The 12692-nt window shown below is 38.6% G+C and overlaps 2 long non-coding RNA genes across 2 annotated transcripts in view; both read left to right on the top strand.

The window, feature by feature from the left end:
- Window positions 1-4951, top strand: part of LOC131178587 (uncharacterized) — a 76605-nt gene extending 71654 nt beyond the window's left edge. Inside the window, exon 3 of the long non-coding RNA XR_009147509.1 lies at window positions 4556-4951. This is a non-coding gene — a long non-coding RNA (uncharacterized LOC131178587). The remainder of the gene's footprint in view (window positions 1-4555) is intronic.
- Window positions 4952-11550: 6599 nt separating this feature from the next.
- On the top strand, window positions 11551-12186 carry LOC131178482 (uncharacterized). Its single transcript, XR_009147420.1, has 2 exons — window positions 11551-11795; window positions 11966-12186. It is a non-coding gene; the product is annotated as an uncharacterized LOC131178482 (long non-coding RNA).
- Window positions 12187-12692: the final 506 nt, after the last annotated feature.

Here is a 12692-nt window from a genome sequence, read left to right as displayed (position 1 = left end):
TATCACAATAGATATCAATAAAATCACACACAGCTTAATCATGTTCCAAAGTCCAATTCATCCCAAGAATCGATGGCTAATGAGGAATAACATAGCTAGCTAGAAATAATATGAATACTCATTCTATTCGTTCTCAACAGGCACACACCTCAACACTTCAGCCAGAGAGGGAATTTAAAGTCAATTCATCCCACTAGACAAGCTAGCGAGGAATTCAATCAATATACATGATAGCTGTGGTTTCAAACCATTTACAATATTTTTCAAGCAATAAGTATCCATCAAATATCATTAAGACAATTTTTCACAATTTAAACAATAATAGACAATTTGTCATAATTCATTTCAATTAAAAATTCAAAAAAAGTAACTGTTGTGCACAAACCTCTGATAAATGTCTCTTGGCTCTGACTTAGTGTTTTCTTCCCCTTCTCTGAGTCTTTGCTAACTGAAACACACAATTTGAAGTGTTTTAGTGCTCATTTAAACTATCTCTAACAATAAGGTTCAATAATTAATTTATTGAATTCTATTATTTCCTTAGTCAACCTAAAATGTTGACCCTCGATGCACTCTAGGTGAATTAGGTTTAATGTTACTAATATGTCACATTTTATAGCCTTTTAGTGTTGGTACATGTTACCCAATTCATTTTCAAGTATATTGTATTTTATTGCAATTTGTCGGATTTCGGTATGCTAATTTGACCTAGCCGGAGACCTAGTTCCCTCGATTTTCGGGTTTCGGTCCAAACTACAAACTTGTAGGTCTATGTCTTATTGCATGCGGGGAAAAATTTCAGGTCATTCTAAGTTGTGTAGACCAAGTTATGGTCAATCTACCAATGCTTGATAGAATGTACCAAAATGGTAACTTTAAGTCATTTTTAGGTCACTTTTGATTCGGCCAGTTTTTGAACCTGAACTTGTGTAAGCTATTTGGATTGGTTCTGGCCATTTCTGGGCTTTGGTGTCTTCATAAGAATTGTAGATATATGTCTCAACTATTCATGGTAAAAATTTCAGGTCAATTGGACCTGTTTTGAGTGAGTTATGGCCAAAACACTAACTGCTGCCCAAATGGTCAATTTTCAAGTTTGCAAAGCACTAATCCGGATTCTGTCATTTTTCAAGTCACTTTCTAGGCAGAATTTTGGTAAGCTTCCTTCATGAAAGTTGGCACATTTTGTGCCTAGTTTCACCTCCAATTGGTCTTATACCAATTGGAGCCACACACTTAAGGTTCTAAGCCAAAACATACACTGCCCTGTTGCACATTGTTCATCCTTTACCAATTACACATCTTATGTTTACCAAGTTCACTCTTCCATGCTAATTCTGGTTTGTACCATAATATTAACACATTTAGTAACAAATTTTTGGTCATTTTGGCAGCTTGTAACCACTCTCAACATGCACCTTATAACTAAGAATTTTTCTAAGTCCAATTACAACAATTAAAGTCCCATTTACCACAATTCAACCACATGAACATACCTCATTTCCATGTCCAAATTCTAACAATTAAACACATACACATGCTGCCATCCATGACAACATAATTCAACAATGTTTCATGAACTCAAACACTTCAATCTTCTTCATGAGGCTACCACAAGTTTACACATACCCATCAATTTCCATTTAAACAATTTTTTAAGCTTCCAATCAAAACTTACACATGGAATTCAACTACAATACAATCAAACATTTAAATCATCATTCAAACTACTATTTACATGCAAGAATAAGCTATTCCTATTGAGGTTCCATGGCTGCCAAAATGGTGCACCACCATTAACTCATCAAACATCAAAAATCCTTCCACAAATCAACTACCCACAATACCTATTCAAAGTTTAATGAAACAAGAATTAAAAATACATACTTACCACTTTTGAAATTCTTCAAAACCTCACCAAAACTTAACTTTCTTGCTGCCTATCTACTGCCCAAGTTGTGTAGAACAACTTTAGTGAAGAAATCAAGTGGAAAAGGGGCTCACTTCATGCTTGCATGGAGGTTAGGAAGCTTTGGCCATGGTGTTTCCATGGTGGATTCAATTCGGTTAGTGAGAGTGAGGTTAAAGAAGAAGATGTTTCTGCCCATTTCCACTTTGATATATCTCATTTTTCTTAAGGATAGTGGAGCACTAACCAATAATTTAATGTTTAATGATATAAAGTTTCCCTAATTTGCACATTTAGCTCATTTCTTTCACTATTTACATAATGTATCACCATTTAGTTTTTTTCATGACATTTCTAAGAATAATATCATTTATTTTTAATGGATATTTAGGTCAAAAGACAACCCTAGGTGTCAAATGATCAAAATGCCTCACTTCGGGTTATATTCCCGATGTTTCGGTAACACCGATTTTTGTCTGTTTCTTGATTTTTCGTTTTTCTTTGTAGTAATTATTTAATTTTTCTTTCATATTTCTAATGAAATTTATACTTCAATAGATATTTATTTAAGTCCTAAAATATTTTCTAGGGTTCCCCTCGGTCCAGGGCTAGTCAACGGTCCACGCCGCAACTTCCCAGTGCAGTCACCCATCGCTAGGGTTCTCAGCTCGTTTAACTTGGTTATATTTCATTGCTATTATTTTTCCTTTGTTTTTCTTGTATTTTTTTTTTCTTGTATTTTATTATTTTATGTCTCTTCACCAATATTTAAGTATAGTTCTAGGCATTCTAGCTGTCCGGACAACACTGATCATCGGAACAGTAGAATGTATTACCGAACATAAGGGTATTACAGTGTATGGGTATATGGACATGTGTTGGCTCCTACTAGTTATATATGGAGGTAGGTGTTGATCAAGATGGAATCTGTTGCCCTAAGTAAATAGGGATAAAATCCTACGTTCATTTAATTGTTCTTGATATTTCAAGTTCTTGGCCCGGACAGATAGATTTATTCAGAAAAGAGTTTCTGATAAGAAAATATTTTTAATTAAGAACTGGAATTAAAAGAGAACATAATATTCATAGCAAATGGGGTTTGACATAAACCATGGCTCCAGCTCGAATTGGGATTTTGTAACAGAGAGATTCTAGTGCATGGTAATATATGATTATAGGTTCATTTAAGGTAAACCTTATTACTAATTGGGTGGCCATGGCATGCTATGCTAGTTGTTAACCATGGTCTATGAGGTGCATAAAATAATTTAGAGAAATCATTTATGGTAAGAAAGAGTTCTGATGATATTAAGAGTTGATATCATGTCTCATTACCAATTAGTGATGAGCCTAGTAAGTCACACACATACACAAGTAATCTGTAACACCCCTGATTTTTATATATTATTATTGGGCTTTGTGTAGGTATCCTCAATTCGCGGAAATTCGACAGTTGTGGGATGCGTGAATTCCGGCGAACAGACCCACTAGGAAAAGTCTCCGAATTGGATCGAGGTTTTGGCTACCCCACCATTGTCAGGCATCCCGAGCGCGTTCCCGAAGTCGGAATCGGCAAAGGTAAACCCGAACCTTGCTTTTTTATAATTTTCTAGTGCTTAAATAGGATTAAAAATTCATAAAATATTCGTGGTAGCTTAGAAAATTACGATTTCTTTTTGCAATAGCTTAGTAATATTTCTAAGGACCACGGGGCAGAGTTTTATAATTTTTAGAGCTTATTTGAGCAGTTTTTGCAAAAATGATCAATTATGAGGACTAAATTGAAATTTTACATATTGTGATGAATGATTGATTTGATGGGCGGGAGGGGCTGTGTGATGTGATTGAGTTGTGGATATATGGATTGTGGATATAGAAGTGTGTTTTGAGCCCTTTTGCAGATTGGGTAAGTCTTAGGTATAGGGGAGACTCTGCCGGATTTTCGGCACGACTTAGGACGTATTGGGTCTTTTCTTGATTTGTATTGGGTCATTTGTATTAAATAATTGTAATATAATTGTCGTGTGAGGACGACCTTCTTCCTCCGCCCGCCACAGTGATTGTCGTCAAGTCTGTGAGTAAAATATTAATTTTAATTGTAATTTCGATATTATTATATGTTCAGCATGCCCATGCATCACTTATATGCATATAATTATGTAGTTAAACTCTAGGCACGATTTATGTTGCATTGATAACTGTTAAAGTGCCATGAATGTTGTTGCGGTAATTTGGAGCAGCGGTGTCGTGCGTTGGCGTGCGTGTGATGTGGTGTGGACTATGGATAGGGCGGGTAGTCACGGCTTGAGTTCTTCTGGGACCCGATCCTTCGAGGGGTAGTCACGGCTTGAGTTCTTCTGGGACCCTCGATTTGGTTATTAAGTGGAAGTCCGATTTGAGTTCTTCACGGCACGAGTTGGATTTAAGAGAGCTGTATAGGGGATCAGCTCCCATATATTATGATTGATGTTACAGGGTGCGTGAGTGCTCCAAATTACCTTTTTGATGTTATGATGTGAAAATGTTGTGTATGTTGCATTTCACTCCACAGGGTGCATTAGTTACAGATAGTTATAGAGATTATGGTTAAAATTGATATTTTACTCTCTGAGTCGAACGCTCACTCCTGTTCAAAAATTTTTACAGGCCACAGGAGGATATTTTGTTCTGGGTTAACCTGCTTTTCTCCTTCGCAGGTGTTTATCAATAATTGTGTAATTTTATTTACTCCTAGAATTTACGCCTGTGTTAGCAGAAATTATATGAATTTGGTCTGTAATATTATATTCATGTTGGACCTGTAAACTTAATATTTTAAGTATGTTTTGATGGATTGGATGAGGGAGCTGAGCTCCCATTTATTATTATGTTGATGAGTATGTGGAGGGTGAGCTTAGCTCCCCAATGGATTGTTTATTGTGTTTACAGGTCGGGTGAGTCGAAAACTCCCCGTTGGAAAGTCCATTTTATGGCCGGACTCTGTCCGTTTGTTTTCTTGATATTGGGCCCAAATGGGCCTTAGAGTTGGGTTAATGAATAGTTAAGGCTTACTACGGGCCTCGGGGGCTTTAAGCTGGCCCAGGTCCTAGTGCCGGTCCGGCCCATAGGTTGGGTCGTGACAAATGTGGTATCAGAGCCGGACTCCTCGATGCAGTGGGTGCGAGGACGCCCCAGTGAGTGGTGGGTTGTAACGTGTGGGGACGGCGTCACGTAACGCTGCAGTGCCGCCCGTCCCACATCGGAAATGGGAGAAGGGAATCTGGGCCATATATGTGGGTCACCTAAATCGTCAGCGCTTTTGGGAGCGAAACCTCCCAAGGGACAAATCCGTGAGGCCCACGGGCCAAAGCGGACAATACTGACTGGGCTGGGCTGGGTCGTTACAATGTGGTATCAGAGCTTAGGCTCCAGATTCTTAGGGAATGTTGTCTAAAGTGTTGGGAAGAGTCTACTAGGAGTCACATGCGGAGTATAGGATTCTGTTTCGTCTTTTCCTGTAATTCTTTGTTTCTAGATTCTACGTTATACCTCGGGAAATATAAGATTACCTCAGTTAGTGTCTTGATTTTCGTGGAGTACATAGAAATGTAAAATAGAGTTAGTAGACATGTGAGGTCTATCATGAGGATACGTACTCCAAGAAATGTTATATTTTTGTCAGTATGGGTTTAAATGGTGTGCCCATTTCGTGTAAGGCACGAGTACATAAAAGTGAGTCTTAAAAGTACAGTTGCCCTAGATAAGGATGAGGATACCACTACTGGCAGTCATCAATAGATGACCCAGTCAGAATAAGTTTGTGATAATAGAAGATTCAGGAGAGATAAGAAATTAGGAGACCTAGTGCATCGGGGCGTATCGTGGTAACTATACAATGTTCTCGATGTCCGCTCTGTAAGCTGCATTACTGATGCAGACATGAGATTATTGTGTAGAGCTGCGTGCATCCCCGTGGTGCTCCATAATGAGGGTGTTTGTGATGGCTTCGTTTTGTGCAGTTATGCGAGCAGAGTTCTATATTTGCAGAGGAGTTGGGAACTCTGGCTAAGAGTCTAGAGTTAGAATATTGAAAGGTCACGGTTGGGTGATAACTAGAGTCGGTGACTCGATTACTGACATGAGCTAGAGTTACATCAAGAGTTGCCATCAGACCAGAGGTTTCGGACTAGTTGCAAAGTAAAAGTGACACTTATAGAGTGAGAATAGTATACCTTGTGTGTATCAGTATGGAATAAAGTACAACTCTACTACCTAGAGAAGGTCGAAACTATGAATTGATGATTTATAGAGCTATGATATGATAAAAGAGTCATTAACTTGACATGGTTCTGGCAAGGTGGTAGATGTAGTACCTTTGTTGCAGCAAGTTAGGATATAGTCCTATCTTTTCAGAATGGATCGAAGGTTATTACTGATAATGATGACTTATGGAATAGTGTCGGATGGGATGTAGAGTGTGGTAGAGAGTAGTTGGCTCGGGTATCACGGAGAGGATACAAGTTCCATTATAGGAATCATATATAATCAGATCACGATGGATGTAAATCCTTTGAATTGGATGACGGGTTTGGGTGCCCGAAATCTTAAGTTTTGGAATTGAGTAAACATGGAAAATAATAATAATAATAATAATAATAAAAATAATAATAAATAAAATTACTATGAGAATCGGTTCTCGAGGTAGTAAGGGTATTATGTAAGCTAAAGGATAAGAATAGAGATCATACAATAAAAGTATGATGTAATTTCTTGAGTTCCTTTCTAATTTCAAATTATTCAAAACAATAGTATAATCTAATTATAATAGTGTTAAGAGTAATAAATTAGCGAAGATAAATCATGAAGGCTAATGGATAAAGAAAGTGCGAATGAAAGTTTGGACAATTGATTGCAGATGCAATATAATCTAAATGCTAGTGGAAGTACTAGCTAGAGTGGTCAAAGGACCAAATCTGAGTAGCACAGGACATATGATAACGCGATAGAGACTCGAAAGATATAGTTAGCAAGTACAAGCTATTATGTTAGGAAAAGAATGGAACCAGGATAGAATAGTCAAGTTCTATTTTGGGTAAGACAAAGGAAATAAATGAAAGGACAACCTAAAGAGCGCATAATAAAAGAAACAAAGTTAAGATATAGGATAGGCTAAGTGTTATTCTTGGCAAGGAGAATGACAAGGATGGAAAACCCAAAATGGGACCACATTAGTGAGAAAAGTGATGGAGGTATGGAATACAATAATAATGAGTAAATGTTAGAAGGTGTGCGATGGTATTGCGGACTACCTAAATAGGTAGAGAAAGAGAAGTTAGTAAGCAGTAAGTTGAATAAAAGTCAGTCTAAGGGATCAAATAGGTATGATGAGTGGAAAGAATTATAGATAATGACACATAAGTTTTAGGTTAGACTTTTGAGATAGTGAGAAGGTAGTTAGAGGTTCGTTATGAATGTCAGGCAAACATTTTTAGTGTGATCAACAGAATCACTTTGTAGTGAAGCAATAACGACAGGACAATAGTAGGGGTAGAACGAAAAGTGACAAGTCTGGATTGTTATAAATCACTAGAAAGTTCAAGGATCAAATTAATGACCCTAGATAAGGGTGGAATTAGTGTTGGAAGAATCTATTAGCGAGAGAAATCTTTCAGGATTCAACAAGGGTTAAGGGCACAATATAAACGATGATAGATATGAATCATAGGTCGAGTATAAGTAAAGTTAATAAATTATAAAATATTATGTCAGGAAGGGCGATGGTATAGTAAAGGGTTCATGCAGATGATACCTTATAGGTAGAGCACAATTGTGCCAGGAGATGATGAAATTTGAAGAGAAAAACTAAAAAACATAGGTTAAACATTATTATATGGACAATCGGGCGTAGTTGAATATAGAGGATATTTTTCTTTCTTTTCAAGTTTAGCTCGTATTTTTGATTCCAGAGCGTTATATAAGGAGCAGAGACTGAGGCAAGGAGACCTAGTTATTTGAGATTTTGATAGGCACCAATTCATATACAATTTCCTGATATGAGAATGACAGTAAGTGCATACCTAGTGTTAAGTATGAAAGGACGATCAGAGTAATGACAGGAGTTAAATTGAGTTAGCTACTAAGGCTTGCGACTGTTTTAAACTATGAGCTAGATGAAGTACTATTTATGGATGAGTTTCAATAGATGAAATTGTTGCTGATGGGTAATTTGAGGTTGAAGTTTAGAAAGCTATGGGCAGTATATATGATTATATTAAGGAGAATGAACACGTGAATTATCTTGTTTGGAATTAAGGCATGACACATATTTCCTCTGGTAGTGTTAGTTCAGATGGAACTTATAGTTTATGGGGCTCATATTCATCCAGGATAAGCAATTTCCTACTAAGGCTGGTAGGGAATGATAATGTTCTGATAGTTAAGTTGGAAAAAAGGGGGTACAAAAAAAATTTTCTCTATGGGTAATTATAAGTGTTACATAAGGTGAAGAGTGTGCTGATAGGAGTAAATCATAGGGTTAGAATTCTCGAAGTAATGAAACTAGTAATCAAGATAAGACTAAGAAATAAAAAGAAAGTTAAAGTTGATGATGGGATAGACATCTTTGAAGGAAAAGGTGTAAGGATGAGATAGAACTAAAATTAAGAAATAAGTACAGCAGGTTGAAAAGATACCAACAATACCAAAAATAGGAAAAGGGAAGTGGATGAGATCCAAAGGACAGGAAGAGAGCTCGATAGAGTCAGTTATAATGATGAGGATAAGGAGTGTCTAACCACTGCCCCTGTGTTAACACTACCTATGAGCGGTGAAAGATACACCGTGTACTGTGACGCCTCCAGAGTTGGCCTAGGGTGTGTTTTGATGCGGAATGGAAAAGTAGTGGCTTATGCTTCAAGGCAGCTGAAGAGACATGAGCAGAACTATCCCACCCATGATTTGGAAATGGCGGCTGTAGTCTTTGCACTAAAAATGCGGAGACACTACCTGTATGGTGAAGTGTGCGAGATATACACCGACCATAAGAGTTTGAAGTACATCTTTCAACAGAGGGATTTAAACTTGAGACAGAGGAGATGGATGGAGCTTCTGGAAGACTATGATTGCCCCATCCAGTACCACCCTGGGAAGGCCAATGTAGTAGCAGATGCTTTAAGCAGAAAATCTTCCGCGGTTTGGCGCACATTTGTGAGAGAAGAGGCGTTGATTCGGGAGGTACATGAGTTGATGGATCAAGGTTTAATCCTAGATCTTTCAGATAAGGGGTATTGTTGGCTCACTTTTGGTGAGGCCGGACTTGAGGGACAGAGTTAGAGTTTCCCGGACAGAGACCAACAATTGATGAAGATTATAGAAAGAGTCTGACAAGGTGAAGGTGGTGAGTTCGGATTTGCCAATGATGGCGCCCTAGTGCAAGGTTCTAGGATATGTGTGCCCGATGTGGACAATCTCAGAGATGAAATCATGCGAGAGGCACACTTACACTGTACAATGTCCACCCAGGTTCCATCAAGATGTACCATGATGTGAAAGATAGCTATTGGTGGAATGGCATGAAGAGAGACATAGCAGACTTTGTGTCCAAGTGCTTGACTTGTCAGAAGGTGAAGTTTGAACACCAGAGACCGTCAGGGAAGCTGCAAGAGCTCCCTATCCCAGAATGGAAGTGGGAAATGATCACTATGGATTTTGTGGTAGGTTGCCTCGTACCACGCGAGGATATGATTCGATATGGGTAATTGTAGACCGCTTGACCAAATCAGCTCACTTCTTACCAGAAAGACTACATACTGCGTAGCAGTATGCCCGGCTCTACATTCGAGAAATAGTCAGATTGCATGGAGTTCCGGCTTCCATAATATCTGACAGAGGGCCCCAGTTCACTTCTCGGTTTTGGAGAAAGTTGCAGGAGGCACTTGGCACACAGTTGAACTTCAGTACGGCTTTCCACCCTCAGACAGACGGACAGTCCGAAAGGACAATCCAAACACTGGAAGACATGCTTCGCATGAGTGTCTTGGATTTTGGAGGTCAATGGGATGAGCAGCTAGCTTTGGTGGAGTTTGCCTACAACAACAGTTATCACTCCAGCATAGAGATGGCACCCTATGAGGCACTATATGGAAGAAAGTGTAGGTCTCCTCTGTGTTGGACAGAAATGGGGGAAGCGAAGGTGCATGATGTAGACCTAGTGCAGTACACTTCAGAGGTAGTTCCTTTAATCAGGGAACGACTGAAAACAGCTTTCAGTAGGCAGAAGAGTTATGCAGACCCTAAACGGAGGGATGTGGAGTTTGCAGTGGGCGACTATGTATTCCTGAAGGTTTCTCCAATGAAGGGAGTCATGAGATTTGGAAAGAAGGGCAAGTTGGCACCTCGGTATATCGGACCTTTTGAGGTTACTGATAGAGTTGGAGCAGTTGCCTACCGGTTGGAGCTACCACCCAACCTTTCTCACGTTCATCCCGTGTTTCACATCTCCATGCTCAGGAAATACATTCCAGATCCTTCTCATGTACTACAACCAGATGTAATAGAGCTAAAAGAGAACTTGACATTTGAGGAGCAACCTGTAGCCATAGTGGACTACCAAGTGAGACAGCTAAGATCAAAACAGATCCCTGTGGTTAAGGTTTTGTGGAGGAGCCAGTCAGTGAAAGAGTGCACCTGGGAGTCAGAACGGGACATGCGTAGCAAGTACCCTTATCTGTTCAATGTGTAATCATGTACTGTATTCTGCCTTGTGTAAAATTCGAGGACGAATTTTCTGTAAGGGGGGAAGAATGTAACACCCCTGATTTTTATATATTATTATTGGGCTTTGTGTAGGTATCCTCAATTCGCGGAAATTCGACAGTTGTCCGGATCTGTGAATTTCCGGCCAGACAGACCAGCTACCGGAAAAGTCTCCGAATTGGATCGAGGTTTTGGCTACCCCACCATTGTCAGGCATCCCGAGCGCGTTCCCGAAGTCGGAATCGGCAAAGGTAAACCCGAACCTTGCTTTTTTATAATTTTCTAGTGCTTAAATAGGATTAAAAATTCATAAAATATTCGTGGTAGCTTAGAAAATTACGATTTCTTTTTGCAATAGCTTAGTAATATTTCTAAGGACCACGGGGCAGAGTTTTATAATTTTTAGAGCTTATTTGAGCAGTTTTTGCAAAAATGATCAATTATGAGGACTAAATTGAAATTTTACATATTGTGATGAATGATTGATTTGATGGGCCCAGGAGGGGCTGTGTGATGTGATTGAGTTGTGGATATATGGATTGTGGATATAGAAGTGTGTTTTGAGCCCTTTTGCAGATTGGGTAAGTCTTAGGTATAGGGGAGACTCTGCCGGATTTTCGGCACGACTTAGGACGTATTGGGTCTTTTCTTGATTTGTATTGGGTCATTTGTATTAAATAATTGTAATATAATTGTCGTGAGCCGATGCCTTCTTCCTCCTCCCGCCACGATGATTGTAGTCAAGTCAGTGAGTAAAATATTAAATTTAATTGTAATTTAGATATTATTATATGTTAATAATGCACATGCATCACTTATATGCATATAATTATGTAGATAAAATCTAGGAACGATTTATGTTGAATTGATAATCATAAAGTGCCATGAATGTTGTTGCAGTAATTTGGAGCAGTGTGCGTGCGTTGGCGTGCGTGTGATGTGGTGTGGACTATGGATAGGACGGGTAGTCACGGCTTGAGTTCTTCGCTGGGACCCGATCCTTCGAGGGGTAGTCACGGCTTGAGTTCTTCGCTGGGACCCTCGATTTGGTTATTAAGTGGAAGTCCGAGCTGAGTTCTTCGCTGGCACCAGGTTGGATTTAAGAGAGCTGTATAGGGGATCAGCTCCCATATATTATGATTGATGTTACAGGGTGCGTGAGTGCTCCAAATTACCTTTTTGATGTTATGATGTGAAAATGTTGTGTATGTTGCATTTCACTCCACAGGGTGCATTAGTTACAGATAGTTATAGAGATTATGGTTAAAATTGATATTTTACTCTCTGAGTCGAACGCTCACTCCTGTTCAAAAATTTTTACAGGCCACAGGAGGATATTTTGTTCTGGGTTAACCTGCTTTTCTCCTTCGCAGGTGTTTATCAATAATTGTGTAATTTTATTTACTCCTAGAATTTCCGCATGTGTTAGCAGTAATTATTTGAATTTGGTCTGTAATATTATATTCATGTTGGACCTGTAAACTTAATATTTTAAGTATGTTTTGATGGATTGGATGAGGGAGCTGAGCTCCCATTTATTATTATGTTGATGAGTATGTGGAGGGTGAGCTTAGCTCCCCAATGGATTGTTTATTGTGTTTACAGGTCGGGTGAGTCGAAAACTCCCCGTTGGAAAGTCCATTTTATGGCCGGACTCTGTCCGTTTGTTTTCTTGATATTGGGCCCAAATGGGCCTTAGAGTTGGGTTAATGAATAGTTAAGGCTTACTACGGGCCTCGGGGGCTTTAAGCTGGCCCAGGTCCTAGTGCCGGTCCGGCCCATAGGTTGGGTCGTGACATAATCAGCAAATTAAATATGATTTAATTAATTAATTAAAGAGTTTAATTAATTAATTATATAGGTTTGGTTTGCAATTTAGATTGCAAAGTCCCTAGCATGGCTTGAAACCAAATCTAGGTTATTGGATGTATTGTATAAGTTAAATTTATATTTAAAGTGTTTAAATATGAATTTAATTAACGAGAAATTAATTAATAAAGATTAATTAATTAATTTATATTTGATATAAATTGATTAGAAGAAGAGAAAT

Source organism: Hevea brasiliensis, chromosome 3, assembly GCF_030052815.1.
Source record: "Hevea brasiliensis isolate MT/VB/25A 57/8 chromosome 3, ASM3005281v1, whole genome shotgun sequence".
NCBI lineage: Eukaryota > Viridiplantae > Streptophyta > Magnoliopsida > Malpighiales > Euphorbiaceae > Hevea > Hevea brasiliensis.
The sequence above is the reverse complement of the archived record's forward strand: the minus strand, read 5'-3'. Positions and strand labels throughout refer to the sequence as shown.